Source organism: Phocoena phocoena, chromosome X, assembly GCF_963924675.1.
Source record: "Phocoena phocoena chromosome X, mPhoPho1.1, whole genome shotgun sequence".
Classification (NCBI taxonomy): domain Eukaryota; kingdom Metazoa; phylum Chordata; class Mammalia; order Artiodactyla; family Phocoenidae; genus Phocoena; species Phocoena phocoena.
Window position 1 is genome coordinate 44,107,063 of NC_089240.1, and position 27,478 is coordinate 44,134,540.

General features: G+C 38.1%; 1 protein-coding gene and 1 non-coding gene across 2 annotated transcripts in view; one reads left to right on the forward strand and one right to left on the reverse strand.

Moving 5' to 3' along the window:
• Nucleotides 1-27,478, reverse strand: part of SHROOM4 (shroom family member 4) — a 210,625-nt gene that overhangs the window by 56,386 nt on the left and 126,761 nt on the right. The window lies entirely within an intron of this gene.
• LOC136143212 (U6 spliceosomal RNA) lies at nt 4,891-4,994 on the forward strand. Its single transcript, XR_010657904.1, has one exon. It is a non-coding gene; the product is annotated as a U6 spliceosomal RNA (small nuclear RNA).

Consider the following 27,478-nt stretch of genomic DNA (forward strand, 5'->3'; position numbering starts at 1 on the left):
AGAATAACAAATTTGATAGCAGTCTGGCCCTGTCAGTGGCCAGGTGGGCTGAGGAAGTTTTGATTAAAGGTGCAAGCACATTCTTGGGACTGGCTCAGGCAGGGAGGCAGGGTGGAGCATGGCAGTTGGGTAGTCACCAGAGGAGGTGATATGATGGGCAGATGGGCACAGATAGCATATACTGAAGAAATCCTTGGGCAGAAGATGATTAGAGAGGAATGTGAGCAGTTTGGCCAGTTTGGGATTTAGAAAGGAGGCTGGGAGATGGGGTGGAGGTAAAAGAAGTACCCTCTCACTTAGCAGAGCTAAGTTCCAGACAACATGAGCAAGTATCACCTCCTATGTTCAGGGGAAGGAAAAGATGACTGCTTCTTTTCCAAGCACTCAGAGGATAAGAACTTGGCATGGGTGCAAAGAGGGTGAGCACATGCAGGCAGAAGTGGCAGATCTGTCAGAAGCTGGCTCCCAGAACAGGCCTCATAAAGGCTGTTGTGAGAGGTGAGGGGAGGGAGGTGGACCAATTCTAGAAGGAGTCAACCACTGGCTGCTGTAGTGGGGTGTCACCCCAATACCTTCTGACAGCACTATCAGTCTCTGAGCCTGGCTCTCAGCAGACCCCTCAATAACTACTTGGAGGGAGGAGGGTAGAGGGCAAGCAGAAAGAGAACCGTGGCTCTGATCCAACCCAGGGCAAGAAGAAAAATATGGCCCCTGTTGCTTGGGGTTATGCTTAGCCTGAGGTCTGGCCCATAACCTACTGCAGGCTCTTTCATTTTTTGAAAGTGTTTAGATAAGGAGAAGCACAAAAGAGTGTCCTTGATTAGCTCCGTTTACTTTCTGTGGCTCTTCCAGCCTCCCCCACCCCAAAACCGCGCATTCCACCTGCCCCACATGAAGGAATCCATGCTCATTCTGGCCCACTCAGCAGGAAGGGAAGCCCGCACACAGCTGGTGGACAGAACAATGCATGGCTTGTTTATCTGACAGAAGGAGGCAAAAGTCGCTTGATCACTGTAGAGGGATATAGAGCCCTGAAGGCCTCCTCATACCCTCACACTGTTACCTGGGGGACCCTGAAACCTGGTGATCTGGAGACCTTCCTTATACAGACCCAACCAAGGGAGAACATGTATGTGTATGTAAATGTGTGAATGTATATGTCTGTATACACGTATGGGTATGTATGTGTGTATCTGTGTGTATATCTATGTGTATGTGGGTGTATATATGTATGTATAATTTAAAAGAGAACTTTTAGGACAAGGCCTTTTTGTCAGTTGGGGAGCTATAATTTGGGTCATCTGAGATACGGGTACTTTACATAGAAGGGACTACCTCCCCTCACCTCTCGGAATAGCCAGGTCAAGTACTTTCATGTAAACCTGCTGGATCCCCCTCTCCAGCCTCCACCTCAGGATCCATTCATGGTTTAAAGAAAACCCAGGGTAGTGAATAAGAAAGGAAAGGGATGTTGGGGTGGGAGTAAAGACTCCCTGAAATGCTGTGCTGCATGTCAAGGGGTGTCTTGTGGCTTTCCAAGTAAAGAGCAATACCCTCATCTGGTTAGGGCCTTTACACTTGAACTTTTGCTTTCATTTCTCCACTTTTTCACATTGAAATCTTTAAAACACAGGGACACCTCTTTTTCCAAAGAAGGTTGGCATGAAGCAACCATATGAATGATGTGGGAGAGCTCTGCAAATATTAGGGGCTAGAAAAATGCTTAGTAGTTTAGAAACACAGTACTTGGAATTCTCTTTCATAGTGGGCTGTGAAGCATACTCTTTCTATGTATATCTGATAACAAATACCCATCATAGACTATTTCTTGTTAATGATCCCAAAGGCAAGGAGGTGGATGGTGCATATTTCACAGCTTCTAGAAGCAAGGGGAGCAAGTCAAGAATCTGAATAACAAAGAGGGCTTTTCTCTCTTCCCTTATATACAAAAGCTAAGGGTGCAACACCAGAGGCCTGAGGGAGACTTCAGAGGAGCACATAGAGAAAATGACAATAGGTTCACAGAACCCCATCTGTTGAGTCAGCTTCTGCTGTGATGACCAATTTCCTAAATCAACACCCAGGGTGATAAAGAAGGTGGAGGATGTTTGTCCTCCAGCTCCAATTTCTATCAGTAATATTTGTAGCATCCCTTGGGAAGAAGGTTACAGGAATAATATAAGATTTCCTTTCTTTTCCCTTTCAGCCAAATACCTCCTTCAGCTCAAACTCAGTATTGGAGTACCAATTTTCAGCAAAATGATGGACTCCACAAAAGTTTTGCCTAAAGTCAAGTCTCAAAACCTTTAGAATTGCTTCTGGTCATCTCCACTACTAAAGGCATGAAGCCCAAAGACAACGTCCAATAACAGTGAGGACCTAAATAGAACCAAGAGAACCTACTCACTCTGCTTTGAGCGAACATGACAATGAGGAATGGCTGATGCTCAGCAGAGCTGGAGCACAGTGAGCAAGGTAGACAGTACAGGGACATGAGGTTGGGGAAGTGCCAAGGCCAGATCATGGAGTTTTCAAAGGCCAAGATAGGAAGTTTGTGTTTTATTCTCAGTGTAGTGGGAAGTAAGTTACTGGAGGTTGTTAAACAGAGGACTACCATGATCTAAGTTTTACAAAAATCTCACTTGGCTGATAGATTTAGGCAGGACAAGAGAAGAAGCCAGGGAACCAGTTTAAAAAGGCTCTTATAGGTAAGAGATAATGGTGATTTGTTCTAGGGAGGAAGCAGTAGGGGTAGAGAAAAGAGGTTTGATTAGAGGTATCTTGAAGAGGTAGAGCTTACAGTATTTGTTGATGGATTGGCTGTGGATAGTGAGGGAAAAAGAAGAATAAGCCATGACATTTGGGTTGTCTGGCATCTGTACCTTAGCACAGAATTCATTCCCGAAACTGAGTCATTAGTAGTTCTTAAAAAAAAAAGTTGGCAGTCTTTAACATTCTTTTATTCAAGCATTTATGGAGCTCCTATCTACATTTAACGTGCTTGGAGAGGTACTATGGAACATGCCAAAATGAAGAAGATATAATTCCTGTGCTCAAGAAATTTATAGTGTGGTAGGGGGTGAATAAAAATAGCTAAGTAACTAAACAGGGCAGAATATCGTGTCATAAAGGAAATGCTAACAAAATGAGAGTTTAAAAAAGGAGAACAACAAGGATTTACTGTACAGGGAACTATATTCAATATCTTGTATAACCTATAATGGAAAAGAATCCAAGAAAAGAACACACACATACATACATACATATCCAAATCACTTTGCTGTACACTGAAACTAACACCACAACATTGTAAATCAACTATATTTCAATAAAAATTTAAAGCCACTCATGTAATAAAAACATTATTAAGCAAGCTTCCTTAATTTTTTGTTGAAAACACTATAAAATTGCTGTCTAAAACCAGACAATGAGGAAAAAAAGGGGAAAGTACAGCTAATTGAATCAAGGAAGACTTCACAAAGCCTCTGATTTTGAAGACTCAGGACAATTTCAGCTGGAGGAGACTGGGAAAGAGGTCATGCCAGGTTTTGCAAAAACAAGAGTGGATAAAGCAGGAATATGCTGAAGGAAGAACACAGTTTCTATAAGGCACACAGGAAGTAAAATTAGAATGATGCAACAACACGGTGGGCCTTAAGTGTCAGGATAAAGCATTTACTTTACCAATAGGCGAGAGAGAGGCTTTGGAGGTTCCAGGATAGGAAAGCAACATGGTAAAAGCATATGTTAGGAAGGTTATTCTCATAGCTACATGTAGAATGAATTATATGGATAAATACTAAAAGCATAGTGAAGTGAGTAGGCTAGTGTAATAGACATAATAAAAGGTAGAAGTAGAGCAGTGACAGTGAGGGTGGAGCAGAAGGGAAGGATGTGAGGAAGGACATAAAAGACAGAATCAAGAAGCTTGGACTACTAATTAAATATGGAGTAGAGAGAGGAGTTAAGGTGACCATGAAACACCTAGGAGAATGATGGTATCACTAATCGAGATAGGGAAGTTGAGAGCCAGAGCTGGCTTCAGGAGTCATGAGTTTGATTTTAGACATGAGCGTGTTTGATATGCTGTCAAATATGCTAACACATATATATGGAATCTAAGAAAAAAAAAAAGGTCATGAAGAACCTAGGGGTAAGACGGGAATAAAGACACATACCTACTAGAGAACGGACTTGAGGATATGGGGAGGGGGAAGGGTGAGCTGTGACAAAGCGAGAGAGAGGCATGGACATATATACACTACCAAACATAAGGTAGATAGCTAGTGGGAAGCAGTCGCATAGCACAGGGAGATCAGCTCTGTGCTTTGTGACCACATAGAGGGGTGGGATAGGGAGGGTGGGAGGGAGAGAGACGCAAGAGGGAAGAGATATGGGAACGTGTGTATGTGTATAGCTGGTTCACTTTGTTATAGAGCAGAAACTAACACACCATTGTAAAGCAATTATACTCCAATAAAGATGTTAAAAAAATGTAGATAGTCATGCCCAGCAAGCAGCTTGACATCTGGGCTGCAGTGCCAGAAAGAGGTTAGGGCAGGGTATGGACATGTGATCATTATCCACAGAGAGGAGGCAGCCGAGGCTGTCGCAGTGGATGTGACTGCCCACGGTAAATGCATGCAAAGGAAAGAGGGTGGATGACATATCTCTAAAGAACAGCTACAGAGGAAGAAGAGCTAATCAAAAATACAAAACAATAAAATGCCTTTTTCAATAATATTGGCAATATATTTTTTTAACTAAGTGTCAGCAAAGTTGCAGGGAAAGAGGCATTCTTATACATTGCTGAATGGGAATGGATTGGGTATACATTTACTAGAGGGAAACTTGCCATATGTTATCAAGAGACAAAAATGTTCCTACAGTGCTTGCTTTAGCTGACATATACTAAAAATGGAACAATACAGAGAATATCAGCATGGCTCCTGCACAAGGATGACATGCAAATTTGTGAAGCACTGCTTATTTTTTCTGGAATTAGACAGTGGTGGTGGTCATACAACCTTGTAAATATACTAAAAATCACTGAATCTCACACTTAAAAGTAATGAATTTTATGGTAGGTGAATTATATCTGTTTTTAAAAATGTTCCTACCTTTAATCTAATCTTTCCATTCCAAGGATTCTATCCTAAGAGAGCAATTAGAGATGCACACATTGATTTATGTACATGAAGTGTCATCGAATGCAGGGTTATTTATAATGTAAAATTAGGAATATCCTAACTGTTCAACATTTAGGAAGTTAGGTGAAGTACTGTATATCTACAGGAAGGAATAATAGTCTGCCATTACAAAAGTGAAAAAAACAGTATACAAACCTGTATGTAGTACCAGCCCAATTCAAAAAATATATATCCATACACATATATTCATGTATAAGCATACACATATTAAAAGGCTGAATGAAAATGTACCAATATCTTACCACTAAGTATTTATCTCTGTGTGGCAGAATTAAGGGTCATTTTAATTCTTTATACCTTTAGAAAATTTCAAAATTTTCTACACTACACACGTATTAGTTTTGAATGAGAAAAGGTTTCCAAAGAAAAAGGACACCCTTCTACACAGACATATCATTTACCCTGGCAACTGTCTAATACAACTGTCTGACACATTCCTAAGTTAGAAATCTGCAATTATACTTATGATTCCACTTAACTCTTTCAAGCATCTGGATTTTGCCCTCAGGGAAATCAGCTCAGAGCCCACCAACCTAGTAAAATGGTTTCCCCAACAAATGCTTTCCTGCTTGGCAGTGGATTCCTCTGTTTATGCTACTAATTTAAAAAAATTCCATCTGACAGTTTTTTACCCCAATGTCAGCACTAGTTGCTGTTCTTTGCTGTGAGAGGTGGCCAGGGCTGGAAGAACGAGGAGCAAGTTGAGAAGAGGCCAGTCAGAGGAAAAGGGAGGTCAAGTCAAGGTCAGCATTATGGCCATGCCCAGTGGGTTAAAAATTTTTTTACTACTCATGGCCTTCTTGGCTTCAGTTTTTCCTAGGCGCCTGATGGACTTGGTGGGACAAAGTTGTGTGGAGAGGGGACAAAGCACAGGAAAATCTGCTGGGGGGGGGTGGCAGCAAGTACTATTTGTGAAGCCGTTTAACTGCTAATATTTACAGTTCACAAAGAACTTTCATAGACACCATTCTATTTAATCCTTCCAACAACCTTATAAACTCCATGTTAGAAAAGAAAAACCTTATAAACTCCATGTTAGAAAAGAAAAAACAACCTTATAAACTCCATGTTAGAAAAGAAAAAACTCAAGTTCATCATACAAACTCAAGTAAATCATACAAGGCTTGAATCCAAGTTCTTTGCTTCCAAATTCCTGTGTTTTTGTCCCTAAACAGTAGTTCTCAAAGTCTGTCGAATAGATCAGCATCAGCATCACCTGGGAAATTTGTAAGAAATGAAATTCTGGGGCCCCACTCCAGACCTTTTGAATCAGAAACTCTGAGAGTAGAGCCCAGCCATCTGAATTTTAACAAGCACACCAAGTGATTCTGATGCACGCTCAAGTTTGAGACACATCACTCTAAAGAATGCTATCATACATTTGAAAACAGATTTTCAAATGGCTTCTTTAAAATACTGGCTGCTGCTGGTTTGACTTATGTGGGGTCTTGTCTTCCAAGGGAGCCTGGGAACCTTCCTTCAACTTCCAGTGGCTATGTACACAATAGAGGGCAGCTGCTTGAATAGAATTTGGGCTCCAGGGGCAGGAACATTCTACTTCATGGCAAGGTGCATCCCAGAACCAAGAGGGCAGTTCCCACATCACAACTTCCCGTGTTGAGTGGAGATATGAGCTGGCAAGCAGCTGCCATATATCTGTCCCCCTTGCTGAAGTTTCTGTTCATAAAGCTTTCACATGGTTTCACAATGCTCTGCATGAGCTGCTGAGAAATTCCCTGATCTGATGTATTTACGTTGACGAACCTCTAGTTCATCAAGCTTTTCATTTCTTTGGATTTCAGTTTGGTTTTCTAATGGATTTGGAAGCAACAGTTTAGAAAAAATAGATAGCAATTTGCAAAATTATTTTCCTTCTGGGGAACCTGGACTCCCTACTCCCGCCTCCCCAACCTACTCCCTACCCAATTTCCTCACTGCAGGTAACTGTTCTAGCTCTCTCTCTCTCTCTCTCTCTCTCTCTCTCTCTCACACACACACACACACACACACACACACAATCATAGACATTCCTTCCCCATGGGATGGAGAACAAACAAATCAGCATTTTTTTTGTAAAATTGGACTTGATTTATATTGGATTTTAACTTTTGTCAAGGTGATGTTTATAAAATTGAAACAAAACCCATACATGGATATGGATTTAATTTGAAAATGCTAAAGCTGAAAGACAGAATCATGGACTGAAAATTATAAAATTTTCAAAATTCTAGGAGTGAACAGAATTTGTTGTATTTCCCCTTCTACACAGGTACTTGCGTTGAATTCATTCCTTTATTTATTCATTCATTGATTCTTTCATTCATTAGTTATTGAGAGCCAAGAAAGCACTGTTCAAGGTGCTGGGGACAAACCAATGAATAAAACAGACTAGACAGACCTCAGGGGGCTCAACTCAATATATAATATGACAGGTAGTGCTAAGTGCTATGAAGACATCGAAAGCAGGGTAAGGGGTAAACTGTCAGACAGGGCTATGTGAGGGCCGATTCTATTTTAGAGTGTGGTCAGGGAAGGCCTCTATTAAGAGGTGATATCTGAGCAGCGACTTAAAGTCAGGGAAGGAGCCAGGTGAATATCTGAGGGAAGAATGTTCTAGGCAGAGGCATCAGCCAGGGCAGTGGTCCCAAGGTAGGATCAGCTTGCCATGGTCCAAGAACCATGAAAGCCAGTGTGGCTGGAGGAGAATGAACAAGACAAAGAAGTGTAGGAAACGAGGTTGGGGAAGGAGCCAAGGGCCAGGTGAGTGGGTCATTGTAAGGACTTGGATTTAATTGTAAGACTGATGGGAATAGATGTGTCTATCATGTGTTTAACAGGTGCCAAGGAGTCTTAAAAAGTCTACACTATGATCCTTGCCCTCAAGAAGCTTCAATCTGTCATCCATTTAGGGAAACAAGCCAGAATTACAGGAGACTTGAAAAGGGGTGGGGATTCTTGCTGACTCATGTATACTTGTTCCTAATACTAACCAGCCATCTTTAGTAGAAAAGAGCTCCAAAGGAGAAAAAGGCCTGCCTCCTATGCCAATTTGAAAAGATTCTTCCGCGCCATACTTTAGGCATTTTTATATCAAAAGCACTTATAGTGTTCCTATGTATTACAAATATTAATACTCATAACAACCCTATGAAGCAGGTGCTACTCATCTCCAAGCACTTATAGTGTTCCTATGTAGTACAAATATTAATACTCATAACAACCCTATGAAGCAGGTGCTACTCATCTCCACTGTGCAGAGAGGAAAATCAGAGGTTTGGAGAGGTTGAGTAACTTGCCCAAGATCACAGAACTACAAAGTCACAGGGATCGTATTCAAACACAGGCAGCCTAGCTCCAAAGCCCATGTTAACCACTATTCTAACCTGCCTCACCTACAGGTAGAGATAGAAGGATGGGAAGGGGGGCATGATGAATCTACAATTAAGAATAAAAGAAAAAGTCTCCCAGATGTCCTGGGTGACCAAGAAGAGTTCTGGGGCCTATGGGAGACCTGGGGAGAAGACTGAACTAGCTAGGGAGAGAGCTAGAGAAACAGCTGCAGGATACTGCATCCATGTTGGGAGTCCATGAGGAATGTGAATGCACAGCATTCAAACAGGAGTGCTTCGATAGTGGAGACATTTCCTGTGGGAAACTGAGAGGCCACGGGACTTTAGGGTACCCTAACCTGCCTAGTACAGAATACATAATGTCTAATAGCCGGCGGCCAGAAAAACCCACATAAAGGAAGTCATGCTTGAGGTCTGGTCTTGAAGGAAGGGTAGGAATTTACCAAGATAAAACATACTTCTATAGAAGAAGTAGTATGTAAAAATCATGGAAATGTGAGGAAAAAATAGTGTCCTGAAGGTAAGGTGTATGAGGAGGGGTGGTGGGAGGTAAGGCTAGAGAGGCAGGCTGGGCCAGAATGCAGAAGACCCAGGTTGCCATGCTAATGAGTTTGGACTTTTCCCACAGGCACTGGGGAGCCAGTGAAAAATTGTAAGCATGACAATGGCAGAATCAGATTTGCATTTTGGAAAGATGTATCTGCTAACATTTTTAGGGAGAAAAGAAGCAGGTGTACCAGTTAGGAAATGAATGTTATAGTCCAAAGTGATCTATGATTCAGGGATAGAGTGGCAAGGCAGATTTGAGGCTTGTCTGAGAATGGTCTAGGAGGTAGAACGAATAAATCTTGGCTCCCAGTTGGACAAAATATGAGGGGTAGAGGAAGGAGCCCAGAGTGTCTGCCATCTTTCTCACTTCAAGGATTAATTTCCAAAATTTACAAGCAGCTCATACACCTCAATAACAAAAAAATAAACAACCCAATCCAAAAATGGGCAGAAGACCTAAATAGACATTTCTCCAAAGAAGATATACAGACTGCCAACAAACACATGAAAGAATGCTCAACATCATTAATCATTAGAGAAATGCAAATCAAAACTACAATGAGATATCATCTCACACCAGTCAGAATGGCCATCATCAAAAAATCTACAAACAATAAATGCTGGAGAGGGTGTGGAGAAAAGGGAACACTCTTGCACTGCTGGTGGGAATGTGAATTGGTACAGCCACTATGGAGAACAGTATGGAGGTTCCTTAAAAAACTACAAATAGAACTACCATACGACCCAGCAATCCCACTACTGGGCATATACCCTGAGAAAACCATAATTCTAAAAGGGTCATGTACCAAAATGTTCATTGCAGCTCTATTTACAATAGCCCGGAGATGGAAACAACCTAAATGCCCATCATCGGATGAATGGATAAAGAAGATGTGGCACATATATACAATGGAATATTACTCAGCCATAAAAACAAACGAAATTGAGCTATTTGTAATGAGGTGGATAGACCTAGAGTCTGTCATACAGAGTGAAGTAAGTCAGAAAAAAAAAGAAAGAGAAAGACAAATACCATATGCTAACACATATATATGGAATTTAAGGGAAAAAAATGTCATGAAGAACCTAGGGGTAAGACAGGAATAAAGACACAGACCTACTAGAGAACGGACTTGAGGATATAGAGAGGGGGAAGGGTGAGCTGTGACAAAGCAAGAGAGAGGCATGGACATATATACACTACCAAACGTAAGGTAGATAGCTAGTGGGAAGCAGCCGCGTAGCACAGGGAGATCAGCTCGGTGCTTTGTGACCGCCTGGAGGGGTGGGATAGGGAGGGTGGGAGGGAGAGAGACGCAAGAGGGAAGAGATATGGGAACATATGTATAACTGATTCACTTTGTTATAAAGCAGAAACTAACACACCATTGTAAAGCAATTATACCCCAATAAAGATGTTTAAAAAAAAAGTAATAAGAATGATGCTAAGAAATCCTAAAAAAATAAAATGGAAAAAAAAAGCTACCTAGGAATAAATCTAAATAAAAATGTGTAAGACATTTATGGAGAAAATAAAACCTTATTGAAAGATTAAAAAGCAAACAAACAAATAATTGAACCTGTCACCAAGAAGAGTGGGGAGGGAAATTAGTCCAATTTTGGACAAGTCGATTTTTAAGTTTTTATTTTTTAAATCAATACTTGCAAAAGGTAAACCATTCAAACAGTACAAAAGCATATACAATGAAAAATGAGTTCCCCATACTCTGGGGGAAACCATCATTAACAGGTTCTTGTTTATCCCAGAGCAGCAGTATGGCATACTGTTAAGAACATAAGCTCTGGAACCAGACTGTCTAGATTTGAATCTGCCACTGCTGGCTGTGTGGCCTTGGGCTAGTTATTTAACATCTCTGCCTCACTTACATTATCTGTAAAATCGGAATTATAATAACAGAATACAAAAAAAAAAGCATACTAGAATACTGTTCAGAACCTTGCTTGTTAGTGTTTAACAATATATCTTGGAGATAATTTTGTATCTGCAAGTACTTTTTCACAAATTTTTAATAACCGCCTAGTGTTGCACTTGTGTGACTTTTTCATAATTCATTTAACCTTTACCAAATTAATGAAAACTAAGGTTGTTTCTAATTTTTTGTTAATACAAATAATGCTGCAATGAATATCTTTGAACATCTCTTCACACACATATATGATTATATCTGTTAGATAAATTCCTGTAACTGGAATTCTGGTTCAGAGCATATGAATGTTTAATTGTGATAAAGTCTCCTGAAATCCAAAGAGGTTATGCTAATTTGCATTTCCTCCAACAGTGTATTAGAGCAGTGCTTTTCAAACTTTCATGTGCAAACAAATCACCTAGGGATCTCGTTAAAATGCAGATTCTGGTTTAGTAGGTCTGGGATGGGGCTGCATCTGTAACAAGCTCTCAGTTCATGCAGATCCTGCTTGTTCAAGGGTCATGCTTTGAGTAGCAAGGTATATAGCAGGGTGTAAGAGTGTGCATTTCTCCACATGCTTGCCAAAAATGGTATATTACATGCTCTGATTTTTGCCATTCTGACTGGTGAAAGTTGTATCTTAAGGTGAGGGCTGTTGCTTAAATTAACCTATATTCCTTTAATTATGAGTGTTGCTGAGCATCTTTCTGTTTATTTTTATAAGCCAATTTTCTTTTCCCCTGGACTGGCTATTTAGGTCCTTTTCTCCTCTTTTTAAATAATGGTTTATGGGTATTTTTCTAAGTGATTCTCAATCTCAAGAGCTCTTTATATATACAGGGAACCAGCCCTTTCCCATATCAGATGCAAATTCTTCTTCCCAGTTTTTTGTCTTTGGATTCTGTTTCTGTATTTTTGTGGTGCTGTAAATTTTAACTTTCATGTAGTCAAATTTAACAATTTTCTCCTTTATGGCTTCCTTTGTGTCTTGCTTAGAGAGACCTTTACTATTTAATAATAAAATCATATATTAAAATATCTAAATTATGTCTTTGGATCAATTCCTAGGCTCAATTATGGTCCATTGATCTATATTCATGTGGTAGTACCAAACTATTTTAATAACTGTAGTTTTATAATATGTTTCAACAGGACTGGTTCCTTTCTCCCTTATTACTCTTCTTTTTCAGACCTTTCCTGACTAATCTTACAGATTTATATTTCCATATGTACTTTAGAATCAGCTTGGGCATGCTGAATTATGATATGTTTGGGAGACAACTTGGTGGCAAAGTGTAACATGCAGTTGAAAATGATAATCTGGCGTCTAGTAGTATGGTCTTCTCTGGATATAGAAACCTGAGAGTCATCAGTGATACCTAAAGCCTCTCAAGAAAAGTCCATAGAATAAAAAAGAGGGTCTGAGGCTGAACTCTAGGTTAGTGTGGTTCTCAAAGTTCAGTCCTCAGACCAGCAGCACCAGCATTACCTGAGAACATCTTGGACCCTGACTGGAACAAAAACTTGGTGGGGGGAGAAATATGTTCCTTAACAAACCCTCCAGAGGATTCTAATGCACACTCAAGTTTGAGGACCACTCTTCTAAGGTATACTGTAGTTAACAGACAAATTAAGGGAAGAGAGCTGAAAATAAGTAGTAGTAAGAAAACCAGGAGAAAGATATACTTAATAATCAAAGAGAAGAAATTTCCAGAAAAAAAGTTCAATAGGGCCAATATTAATTAAGCAACAACTATTTTCAAAGGGCTTTATACATATTACCTCATTTACTCATATAACTCTATAATGTAGATACCATTATTCCTATCTTGAAGATGAGGAAATTTTGGTTAACTAACTTGCTAAAGGTCAGCCAGCTGATATGTGATTTGACACCAGTGCTGTTATATACCAATGGCTATGTGCCTTCCATTGTACTCCTTCCACTGTACTGCTGAAAAACTGCTATTGAAAAATTGCTCACTGGAAAAGGAGAATAAAAAGATGCTCCTTGATGTTTTTTTTTCTCAATCTGGAGGATACTAATTCATCTGGAATTAGTATAGAGAAGACTGTCATGTAGTGGAAGAAGGCACACTTCAGTGAGAAAATGAGAAGAAGAAAATGGAGGATGAAAGTTAATGAAAGCTGATATTTTTAGGATGAAGTGACCACCAGAAGATATTTATGTGTAATTGAGATCAGTTTAGATTAGGAGTAACATTCAATAGGCCTAGGACAATCTCTGGTCCTGATCTGGACCTAAACAACACACCACTTCTACCTATGCTCTACAACTGCCAGTCGAAGCTCTACATATCCCATCAATCCCCTCAAACTAAAGACAAAACAAAACAAAAACCAAACACTGACATCAAGCCTAGCTCTTCCTAATTTATCTTTTTATTTTGTCTTAAATCCTTAAAGGTCTGACTGGCTCAAACCTTGTAACCATTGTTTCCTTCTCTTCTTCGGCCTTCATATTGAATCACTCACCAAGTCCTGGCTTTGAAATATCTCCCCCATTAACTCGTCCTGTCCATTCCTACTGTCACTACTTTGCAAAAGCAGGCATGTCACATGGCCTCCCTACATCCAGTCCAACCCACACCAATTTCCCACAAATACCAATTTCATTCTTATTCACCTATTCACAATCCTGCAATGACTCCTCATTGCCTACTAGATAAACTTTGCTTTACTGGGCCTTCTATTAGTTCAAATTTACCTCTCACTGATGGGTAAATTTGGATGGGCTTTCTTAATTTCCTCAAACCTGCATCTACATTTCTCTCCATCCTCTCTTCATGCCTTCCCACATACCATTTAGGAATTGAGCCAACCTCCCCTTCTTTTGTTCAAGTTCCTTGTGATGTTCTTCTTCCAATTTTCATAACCACTTGCTGCTGGTATCACTCATTTCATCAATCACCTACTTCCTTTCTCAACCATTTTACCTATATATGTCTTATCTCCATCCACTAGAGTTCAGGGGTGGAACATACTCCTGCTGTGAGCCCCACTACATTGTTTAACATATTGCTATATACATGCTAAGCACTCAAACTCAAAAACACTTATTAAATCAATGAAATCATATCATGAGAACTTGGTATTTAAAGAGATATTTGGTGAATTAATGTTTAGAAAATGCCTATTTCTTTTTCACGTTCAAATGTCATATTAAAAACAGTACACATTCACTAGTTATTACCCAGTATCAAGTACTATTATAGGCACAATCTCATGAAGTACCTATTCAATCCTTACCAGATCCCTGTCAGGTGGGAATTTACTGCCCTGAATTACTCATAAGTACAAGACTATGAGATGGTTAAAGACTTGTCCAGTATTTCTACTGAGTACTCAGAGCCTACAGTGAAAACCCCCAAGTCCACTGCTCTATCCTCCATAATACAGATTCCTTTCTTTCATTTTTAATTTTTAAACAGGCTCCTATGGTTCTTAGTTGAATTATAAACATGGTTTTTCTATAGTCTTGATGTAAGAAAAAATTGTGACTAACAAAATAGGTAAATAATAAATATATTTATATCTCAAGTTTAGTGTCAAATTACAGTTACTATGAATAATGAGAGAAAGTACCTGTGTGTCCCCGAAGTAAACTTGTGGCATAATGCAAATAGAGATGAGATGCAGCAGGGTGCTATATTAACATTCATAATTATGCATCTTATGTTCCAAAAATGAATTGTTTGCCAGCAAAGGAAAATGGCAATAGTAAGAATTATGGCAAAAGCACATAAGGTTAATCAACATACAATCGACTCTCAAATATGCACATTTTAGCTATTTTCTTTTATTGGTGTTTATGATTTATTATTTAGAAACACTGTAATCTACCAGAATATATTTCCCTATTAAGGACACCCAAAATGAAAACACACTCACATCAAGTGAATTATTTTTATGACACATAGTAGATATATCACTTAAAGGAGATTTTGTTCTACAAATGCAATAACCTACATGTAATAAGGTGTCAACTTCTTCAGTGATATTTGGTCTATACACACACACACACACACACACACACACACACACACACACACACGCACTTTGGGGGCAATTTAAACTTTCTGGGAGAAAAAGACTAGATTAAAAACTCTTTTTTCTATATCTCCTAATGCATGCTTTATTAAACATAGCACAACCCAAAGAAACAGGAGGAATGCAGAGTACAAATGACAACACTTTCCCACTGACTGAGACTGACCCAGCTTCAGGTAAGAAAGGAAGATGCCTTCACCCAGCAGACGGCTACTGGATGTTTTTATTTAGGTGCCAAAACCCATCAGTTCAGCTGCAAACAGACCCATTCCTAGAATCTTAACTCTCACCCTATCTAAGAGCCAATTAACTCAGATTATTCTTCTGTCAAGATTAGCAAGCATCCCAGGTCAAGGCAAAGCTTAAGCCTGGATGACTGAGAAAGATTCATTTGTCCTCTCAGACTACTTCTTACACTTCCTTTTGCTCTGGGCTCTACTGGAGTGCAAGGTTACTGCTGAGGATAATACTAACAGGGTGAAGCAAGGGAGAAAGCATGCACAGCATAAGGAGTTTTAAAGTCATACAAGGATTTCTTGAAGATCTCAACCAATATATTCAATTTAAAGCCTCGGAAAATGTTACAGAGACAGAAGCAAAATAGTAGGTAAGCAGGTAGGTAGGAACCAATGAGGTATTACAGACAGCTAACTACATACTATGGAGTCAGATTGACCTGGCTATGAGATAGTGGACACGTCAGTTATTTCATTTCTTTGTACCTCCATCTCCTCATCTGTAATATAGGGATATATTCATCCCTATACCTCATAAGAGAGCTGTGATGATTAAATGACATGATGCACTTGAGAGCTCCAAGCACTGCATCTGACCCACAGTAAGTGCTGGGATAGGGGGACAGAACTAACATTTACAGAATGTCTATTAAATCTGAAAGTAATCATGGTTCTGGCTGTACCTCTTCAGACTTAGGTGGGAAGGCACCTTGGAGAAACCCTTCGGCCTGAATCCAAAGCCCTGTGGAGAACTCAGTTCATCCTTACTGGTCTTAACATTTTCAAACCAACTACTTGGTAGAGAACTGATACAGCACTATCTCAGTGAGTTGTAGAACTATGATAGTCCCTATGACTGGAATTCACAGCAATGTTAATACAGGAGAAAGAGATGGATTCTGTAGTCACACACAGAGACTGGATTCGAGTCCCAGCTCTGACACTTATTAGCTATGTGGCTTAAGACAACTGACATGTCCATTCTGAGCCTTGGTTTCCTCACATAATACATACTTTGTAAAACTTTGGTAAGGATTCAGTAGATGTAAGGGTGCTATCACTAATTAAGTTCTCATGATCACACAAGGTCTCAGGCCAAGCAAGCCACTTAGATCCTCAGATATAATACACAGGCAACGCAGAGCTACTTTCCCTGTCCAGTTATGGCAAACCAACGGCTATTGCAAGTGTTTACCCTGATAATCATTAGGGAGGAAAGAAGAAATTCTTTTTACTGTGGCATGACAAAGGGCTTCTAGCAATTCTTCATTCTTCGTGTTTGGAAGGATTCATCATAATCGTGATCCTGAATCACATATAAGAGATCAGCCATACTCTCCATCACCTCATGAGTGCCCTTCTCCACTCATCCTTTTTTTTTTTTTTTTTTGGCTGTACAGCTTGCATGATCTAAGTTCTCCAACCAGGGACTGAATCTAGGCTCCCTGCAATGGAAGCGTGGAGTCCTAACCACTGGACCACCAGGGAATTCCCTCCACTCATCCTTAAACTTTTCTTTATTAAACCTCAAGCTTCTCCCAAGAAGTACAGAGTAGCAAAATCTCTCTCTCTCTCTCTCACACACACACACACACACACACACACATATACACACACAAAGAGAGAGAGAAGGAAGGATATCACAAGAGAAAATTCTCCTAATTTCATACAAAATTCATGTACCAAGACTAGTTTTGAATTTTTGTTTCAAATGTTCCATTCTGTTGGAAGGGCCATGAATACTTTAAGAAATCTATTCCTGAAGTGCAAAGAGGGATAACCTCAGGTAAGTAACTTTCACTGTATGTAAATTTATTTATTTATATAAATTTATTTATTTATTTATTTTGGCTGTGTTGGGTCTTCTTTGCTGCGTGCTGGCTTTTCTCTAGTTGCGGCGAGTGGGGGCTACTCTTCGTTGCGGTGCACAGGCTTCTCATTGCAGTGGCTTCTCTTGTTGTGGAGCACGGGATCTAGGCACCCGGGCTTCAGTAATTGTGGCTCGTGGGCTTCAGTAGTTGTGGCTCAGGGGCTCTAGAGCACAGGCTCAGTAGTTGTGGCACACAGGCTTAGTTTCTCCACGCCATGTGGGATCTTCCCGGACCAGGGCTCAAACCCATGTCCCCTGCATTGGCAGGCAGATTCTTAACCATTGTGCCACCAGGGAAGACCAACTGTATGTAAATTTAAATCACACAAATTTTATGACTGAGAGAAAGAGAAGGGCAGGTGATGTTCTGCTCCTTCCCCTAGAGAGAAAAACTACCCTTCATAACTTCTCAAAGACTATTCAAAGGCACACATTAACTTTATACTTAACAAAATTGAAGGATATTCTGCACCCTCATCACAGGAATAAAAGGAAGAATATATCTTTGCATTAGGAGCCAGAGACATAATCATTTTTAGCTGAACAAGGATGCCAGAACGGCCAACCAATGCTTTCCCTTTGATTAGCTGGAAAGCAATCAATGCACTCTTGCTAGATTGAAGCTTTCACTCAAAATAGAAACTGGCCTGAAGTCCAGAGCTGGCAGTTCAGAGACAAATCCCCAGAAGGGATCTGGACACTTGCAATAAGATCCAGGGTTGGCATACTCATTAGGATCCATGTTTAAGACTGGGGCTTGAAGAAGCTAAGTAATAAGGACTGGTGAAAAATAAAATACTGACTGCCTTCAGGATTCATATGCTTCTTTCATCAGCTAAAAGAAACACTTTTGGTGCTTAAGGTTTGCTTAGTTTAGCTGTTGTAAAAAAGACATTGGATTTTTATATGTATAACTGATTCACTTTGCTGTACACCTGAAACTAACACAACACTGTAAATCAACTATACTACAATAAAATTTTTTTAGAAAAGAAAATGTAAAAAGACTATTTTTTAGTGTAGATTTAGATTCACAGCAAAATTAAGAAGTTACAGAGATTTCCCATATACCCCTTGCCCTTACACATGCATAACCTTCCTCATTATCTATATCCTCCACCAAAGTGGTACATTTGTTACAACTGATAAACCTACCTTGACACAACATTATCACCCAAAGTCCATAGTTTACATAGTTTACTCTCAGTGTTGTACATTCTATGGGTTTGGATAAATGCATAATCACATGTATCCACCATTAGAGTGTCATCAGAATAGTTTTGCTGCCCTGAAAATCCTGTGTTCTGCCTTTTCATCCCTCCCTTCCTTCCCTCTAACCCTGGGCAACCACTGATATTTTCACTGTCTCTATAGTTTTGCCTTTTCAAGAATGTCATATAGCTGGAATCATACATTATATAGCCTTTTCAGATCAGCTTATTTCAGTTAATAATATGCATTTAAGATTTTTCCCTGTCTTTTCATGGCTTGATAACTCACATATATATAATGCTGAATGATATTACATTGTGTGGATGTACCATAGCTTATTTATCCATTCATCTACTGAAGGATATCTTGGTGCTTCCAAGTTTTGGCAAGTATGAATAAAGCTTATATAAACACCCATGTGCATGTTTTTGAATGAACATAAGTTTTCATCTCATTTGGGTAAATACCAAGGAGTGCAATGGCTGGATCTTATGGTAAGAGTATATTTAGTTTTGTGAGAAACTGCCGAACAATCTTCCAAAGTGACTGTACTAGCAATGAATGAGAGCTCCTGTTGCTCCACATCCTTGTCAGCATTTGGTATTGTCAGTATTCCAGATTTTGACCATTCTAACAGGTATGTAGTGGTATCTCGTTGTTATAATTTGCATTTCGCTGATGACATATGACATGGAGCATCTTTTCATATGCTTATTAGCCATCTGTATATCTTCTTTGATGAGTTGTCTGTTCAGGTCCTTGGCCCATTTTTAAATTAGGTTGTTTGTTTTTTTATTGTTGTGTTTGAAGAGCCCTTTGCATATTTTGGATAACAGATGTATTTTTTAAAACTATTCTCTCAGTTTGTGGCTTTTCTCCTCATTGTATTGACAATGTCTTTCCCAGAGCAGAAGTTTATAATCTTAATGAAGCCTAGTTTATCATTTATTTCTTTCATGGATCCTGACTTTGGTGTTGTATCTAAAAAAAGTCATCACCATACCCAAAGTCATCTAGGTTTTCTCCTATGTTATTTCCTAGGAGTTTTATAGTTTTACATTTTGCATTAGGTCTATGGTCCATTTTCAGTTAATTTTTGTGAAGGGTGTAAGGTCTGTTTCTAGATTCATTTTTTTGTAAGATATTGATTTTTAATAAAGACATTTGTTCAATTTAGACATTTATTTAATTTTGAATTAATTGACGATATGGGGAGGTAAGTCTTAACAATCTCAGGATGAGGGATTAAAACATTATTGAGACTTCCACTTCTGTGAAAATGTAGTAGATGAAGTTTTCCTTATTCCTTCCACGAAGTACAACTAAAAATCTTGGACATTAAGACAAACATAAGAAGACTCTCATATGTTTTCCTCTGATACCACTCACTAGGAGAAAATATTTGCAAAACATACATCAACAAAGGACTAGTATCTAGCCTATATGGAGAAATTTTAAAACCCAATAGTAAAAAGCAAACAATCCAATTAGAAGAGTCTTAAGGTAATGAAGAAGACATCTATTACATTAAAAAAGCTGACTGACAAAGGACCTTCCTTTCCAAGGAACAATATGGTTGTAAGTTCCCTGGGCTTTCTTTTTGCCTTATATAGCCAAGGCTTGGATCTGAGAGGCAACAAACTGGAAATGCTAAGTGGGCACAGACAAAATAAGTCCCAACAGAAGCCTGCTCTTCCTATCCAGAGAACCAGGAGAGGGGTAGACTAGCAAGACAGAAAACTTTTAGATATAACTTCTCTATTCCAGCCAAATACCACAGAAAAACTGTGGCCCCATCTCTACTCATGCCAACAAAGGCTGAATGGAGAGCCTAGATTTCTACCCTGGCCATGCTATAATAAGGGCTTTTCTGACATCATCACGGCCAAGGTGGTGGCAGAAAAGGCTGAATTCTGGGATAGGACTCTCATCCACGCTGGGTGCTAACAAGCCCTCCTCTATCCACTCCTCTCTCCATTGTCATGGAGACCATGTAAGGAACGTGGGCATGTAATCCCACCTGTGGTAACAAGGAGGCACTCCCTCTCCCTATTGAGGTGGTGTCAGAGGAGGCCACATGGGGAGCACCAAGGACAGATTTAGCAAGAGAAAGGAGCCTCCCTCCTTGGGTATTAATAAATTCCAATAGGGAACCTGGACTTGTACCTCCATGTGGCAGCAAGGAGGCAGCAACCCCTTTCCCCTGCCAGAGTGGTGTCAGAAGAAGCCAGCTAAAACAGAAAGTTTAAATATGACCCAAAGTTTCATAACATAATACTCAAAATGTCTAGATTTCAACTGCAAATCACCTGTCATACAAAGAGCACAGGAAGATCTCAAACTGAATTTAAAAAGATAATCAATAGACACCAATATCAAGATGACAAAAATGTTAGAATCATATGACAAAGTGACCATAATAAAAATGCTTCAGTGATCAAATATATACATAATGAAACAAATGAAAAAACAGAAATTCTTAGCAAAGAAATGGAAGCTATAAAAAAGAACCAAACGGAAATTTTAGAACTTAAAAATACAACATTCAAAATAAAAAACTAGATGTATAGTCTCAACAACATAATGAAGGGAACAAAAGAATCAGTGAACTTGAAGACAGAATAATAAAAATTACCCAGTATTAACAACAGGAAGAAAATAGACTGAGAAAAATAAAGAGAACCTTAGGGACCTGTGGGACTATAATGAAATAGCTAACATTAATGGCATTGGAGTCTTAGAAAAAGAGAAGAAAGATGACAGGACTAAAAAAAGTACTTGAACAAATAATGCCTGAAAACCCCCCAAATTTGGCAAAAGACCTAAACCTGGAAACTCAAGGAGCTAAGCAAACTCCAACAGGATAAACCCAAAGAAATTCATACCAAGACACATCTTAGACAAAAGTCTGAGCTAAAGACAAAAGAAAATCTTAAAAGCAGAGAGAGAGAAATAATACCTTACCTGTATAAGAAAAATAATTTGAAAGCCATATGATTTCCCTTCATAAATCAATGCAGCCAGAAAGAAGTTGGCACAATATTTTTCAACTGCTGGAAGAAAAGAACTATCAACCCAGAATCCTATATCCAGAGAAAATATCCTTCAGGAATGAAGGGGAAATCAAGACATTCCCAGATGAAGGAAAACTAAGAGAATTCATCACTGGCAGACCTACTCTAAAATAATAGCTAAAGGAAGTTCTCTAAAAGAAAGGAAATGACAAAAGAAGAAATCCTGGAATTTCAGGAAGGAAGAAAACAAGGCAAAAAACTGGGTAAAAACAATAGACTTCCTTTTCCTCTAGAGTTTTCTAGATTATGTTTGATGGTGGAAACAAAAATTATAGCAATGTCTGATATGGTTGTAAATGTATGTAGCATAAATATTGAAGACAATTTTATTATAAATGTTGGGAGATAAAGGGTTGTAAAAGGAGATAAATTTTCTGTACTTCACTCAAAATGGTAAAGTGACAACACCAATAGACTGGGATAATTTATGTATATATAATATAATACCTATAGCAGCAACTAAAAAGGCTATATGAAGAGATATACCCCAAAACTAGAGATAAATAAAAATGGAATTCTAATAAATGTTTAAGTAACCCACAGTAAGGTAAGAAAAACAAAGAGTACAAAGAGAAAGAAAAATAAAATATTTTACTTACACCCTAACTTATCAGTAATTATATTAAATGCAAATGGTCTAAATATACCAATTAAAAGATAAGAGATTGGCAGAGTGCATAAAAACACATGACCCAATGACATACCATCAAAAGAAACTCACTTCAAATAAAACAATACAGGCAGGTTGAAAGCAAAAGGATAGGAAAATATATTATGTGAATACTAATCAAAACAAAGAAGGAATGGCTATATTAATAACAGGTAAAGCAGGTTTCAGAGAAAATAAAATTACTGAAGAAAGGGAAGGACATTGCAAAATGATAAAAGGGTCAACCCACCAAAACGAAATAACAACGCTAAATGTGTATGCATCAAACAACAGAACTGTAAAATGCATGAGCAAAAACTGATAGAACTAGAAAGAAAAATAGACAAATCCACAATTATACTTGGAGACTTCAACACTCCTCTCTCAGCAATTAATAGAACAACTAGACAGAAGATAATCAAGGATACTGAAGAATTCAACATTACCATAAACCAACAAGATCCAATCTACATTTACAGACTACCTCACCCAACAACAGTAGGATGTACATTATTTTCAAGTGCTCATGGAACATATACCAAGATAGACTATATCCTGGGATATAAAACAAACCTGAGCAGATTTAAAAGAACTGAAGTCATACACAGCATATTCTCTGAAAACAGTGAAATTAAACTAGGAATGAATACTATTGTAGAAAACAAATGGAAGCTAAACAATATACTTCTAAGGAATCTATGGATCAAAGAGGAACTCTCCAGAGAAATACAAATTACATTAACTAAATGAAGATGAAAATACAACATATCAAAATTTCTGTGACACAGATGAAGTAGTGCTGAGGAAAATTTATAGCACTAAATGCTTATATTTGTAAAGGAAAAAAGCTCAAATCAATAATCTAGGCTCCCATGTCAAAAAGCTAGAAAAAGAAAAACCCAAAGCAAGCAGAAGACAGGAAGTAGTAAAGATAAGACCAAAAATTAGTGAAATTTAAAGTAAAAATATAGAGAAAATCAATGCATAAAAAAGCTGATTGTTTGAAAAGGATAATATAATTGACAAACCTCTAGCAAGACTGACAAAGGAAAAAAGAGACAAGATACAAATTACCAATATCAGGACTGAAAAAAAGGCTCTCACTATAGACTTTGCAGATATAAAAAAGACAACAATGAACAACTTTATACACATCAATATGACAACTTAGATGAAATGCACAAATTCCTTGAATACTACAAACTACCACAACTTACCCAATGTGAAATAGATCATTCGAATAGTCCCATAATTATTAAGGAAATTTAACTTGTAAATAAATATTCTCCTTAAAGAAATCCCCAAACCCAGATGGTTTCCCTAGAGAATTCTACCAAATGCTTAAAGAAGAATTAGCACCAATTCTACACAGTATCCTCCAGATAATATAAATCCCAATTTATTTTATGAAGCTAGTATTACCCTGATATAAAAACCTGACAAAGACAGATTTATAAAACTACAGACTGCATGAATAATGACGCAGGTAATAAAAAATCTTTAACAAAATATCAGAAAATAGAATTTGGCAATATATAAAAAGAATAATATAATGTGGCCAAGTGGGGTTTATTCCTCTGATGTAAAGCTGGTTCTATTTTCAAAAATCAGTCAATGTGATATATCACATCAATAGGCTAAAGAAGAAAACTCATACAATCATATATTCACACAGAAAAAGCATTTGACAAAATCCAACATCCATTGATGATAATTCTCAGCAAACATGGAATAAAGGAGAACTCCATCAACTTGATAAAGAGCATCTACAAAAATCCTACTGCTAACATCATACTTAATAATGAAAGACAATGCTTTCCCCCCAAGATAAGAAACAAGGGAAGGATATCCACTCTCCCCACTCTTATTCAAAATAGCACTGGAATTTATAGCCAGCACAATAAGGCAAGTAAAAGCGATAAAAAGGCATTCAAATTGGAAAGGAAGAAATAAAACTGTCCCTATTTATAGATGACATACATAGAAAATTCAAGGAATCTAAAAACAAAAACAAATAAAGGAAATTCCTGGAACTCCCAAGTTCAACAAGTTTGAGACATACAAGATCAACACAAAAAGCAATTGCATTTCTATACATTAACAAGAGACATGAGGAAACAAATTTTTTAAAGTATCATTTACAATTGCTGCAAAGGAAATGAAATACTTAGGTGTAAATCTAATAGAACATGTATAGGATGTGTATGTTGAGAACGACAACAATGCTGATAAAAGAAATCAAAGATCTAAGTAAACAGACACACTGTGTTCATGGATTAGAAGACTCAACATAGTAAAAATGTCAGTTCTCCCAAAATTCATATACAGATTTAATGCAATTCCTGTCAGAATCTCACCAAGATCGTTTTTGTAGGTATAGACACAATTATTCTAGAAAGACAGGGACCTAAGAACAAAATAGAAAATCCAGAAATAGACCCAAACAGATATGCCCCACTTATTTCTGACAAAGTTGCAAAAACAATTTAATAGAGGAAAGATAGCCTTTTCAACAAATGGTGTTGAAGCAATTAGACTTATGAACCTTGACATAAGTCCTACACTTACACACAAAAAACTCAAAATGGATCATGGATTTAATGTAAAAATAAAACCATAAATTTAGAAAAAAAAAGGGAAAATCTTTGGAATCTAGGGTTATGCAAATAATTCTTAAACTTGACACCAAAAGGACTGATCCATTAAAAGAAAATTTGATAAATTGGATTTAGGTTACATCATTCATTCTTTATTGTTATCACAGATCATTAAATGCTGGGATTTTAAATATGATTAAGATGCAGTCCCTGCCTTCAAGGTGCTCATAGTTTAGTAGGAAAAGAGATATCTAAACTGGTAGGTATGATGAGATACGGTAAGTGCACAGAGGAGAGAACCATGAGCTCTCCTGTGGGAATGAGGAATGGCTTGTAATATATAGTGGGGTCCTTTACAATGAGTAGAGACTTACCAGGTAAAGAAGGGATGGGAGACTATTCCAAGCAGAGAGAAATGTATCTGTAAATGGCAAAGAGTCATTAGAAGATACTAAAGTAAGTTAGAGAAAGACAAATATCATATGATATCACTTATATGTGGAATCTTAAAAAAAATGATACAAGTGAACTTATTTACGAAACAGAACCAGGCTCACAGACTTTGAAAACAAACTTATGGTTACCAAAGGGGAAACATGGGGCAGGGGGAGGGATAAATTAGGAGCTTTGGATTAACATATATGCACTACTATATATAAAATAGATAATCAACAAGGACCTACTGCATAGCACAGGGAGCTCTATTCAATATTCTGTAATAACCTATATGGGAAAAGAATCTGAAAAAGAATATATATATATATGAATCACTTTGCTGTACACCTGAAACTAACACAACATTGCAAATCACCTATATGCCAATAAAAATTAAATCAAATTAAAAGAAAAGAAGATGTTGTATATTCAGGGAATGATTAAGATTTTCAAAGAGGCTGAAAGCATGAGATGTGAAAGAAGACATATTTGAGGTAGAATCAACAGGATTTGGTAACTGATTAGATAAAAGTGAAATGGGTAGCCAAGAGAAAGGAGGGATCAAGATGTTCCTCTATGTCCTACGTTAGGTGACTAGGACTATTAAATGAAATAAGGAACAGGAAAGGAAGAGGGGTTCTTGTTTTTGGAGGGGCAATGTCAAGAAATGTTGAGGTTGAGGTAACTGTTTTTAGACAGAAATGTCCTTTGACAACTGGAAATATGAAGCTAGTATTCAGAAAATAGTCCTGGGCTAGAGATGTAAATGGGAGAGTAATCAGGATTCAGGTAGTTGAAGCCATGGTAATAAATTACGTTACATGTTGAAAGGACAGACTGGGAAGCTGGGTGTGTGTGTACATGTGAGGGACAAAAAGAAACTGATGGAGCAAAGTCCAAATATTCTTTTCTGACTGCTTGCCATTCAGTCTTCACAAAAGTAGTTTAGATTCCCCTCAATGCATTTTGAGAACTCTGGCTTGAATAAAATAAAGAGATGAAAAGGCTGTAGTTCATCCATTTCTCAGCCATTGCTGCCAACTCCCTTCTCCTGTTCTGTCTCAGCACGGCATCTCTGGGGAGGTAAGGATCTGCTGAGGTCAGTAAAGAAAATTCCATAGCTTTCTTTGGTAAATTATCACTGACTACAGAAAGTGATTTGGAAGTCCTCTAGAAGACCTAGCTAAAATCCCTTCTGCTACAAATGATGCCATTTCCTCTTGTGCTGTCCTTAACGGAAAAAGAAAACAGTTAGACATCCTGTTGTGTGTGTCACAGAATGTATTTTCTGGTATGGACAGCATGGGAAAGTAGATTTTTTTAAGAAAAATAAAGTGGCTGACGGGAAGTCTTAGGGTCGACAGGGAAAAGGGGGTGGATAGAGGAGACCATGGGACTCAATTCCTAGCATTCTAGAAATGTGGATTTTTTTTTCCTAGAGAATACTTTTCAATACTTAAAAGCAATTATTAAATATGTCTTCCTGTCTTGCAAAACAAATATATAAAGAATCCAACACAAGGCTTATTTACTTTACAAGGCAAAACTCCTCCATGAACATTAAATTGGTTGTGGAATGAGTTAAGTCGGCATTTTTTTGTTTTGTTTTGTTTTTTAAACCATCCATGGTAAGTGGCTATTTCTCAGGGTCTGAAAATTTTATCTTCTCTGGGTTAAATAATCTTGCTTCTTTTACAAAGCCTTCACTTGAATGACTTTTCAATCCATGAATCATTTTACTGCACTACCTAGATTGCTCACCAAATTCTCTGCACCCATCTTTAGCTGTTATGATAGGATCACTTTAACTCTCTGATAAAAAACTATGCTTAAATATTGTCCAAAACATTCTGTTCTGTGCAAGGGATATAAGCCTTTGGAATAAACATTTCAGAGGAAAAAAAGTGTCAGGCAGCGTTGCTAAAGGAAATGACCTGCCCTGGGATATTAATTAAGCCCAGTTATTGTATCCAAATTAAACGAGTGTCTCCTAACTCCAGCTCACAAAGCAGCAAAGTGGAGGGAAGAGAAGAAATACAAAAGAGAAAATAACCTTCTGCTTAAGGACAAGAGAGAAAAGAGATTTTTTATACATTTTTAATGAAGCTATTCTTTTATTTATAAATTCTGTCTGGTGTGGAAGGACCAAAAAAACGATAGAAGGAAATCCGGAAGCAAGGAGGTGGAAAAGGTAAACTTAGAATTTCTTCCACTGGTTAGGTCCAACAGCTAAGGCCAGTGGAGCAGCTTATCTGTGGCCAACATAGTGTGAATTACAGTTAATCACTGAGAGCGGC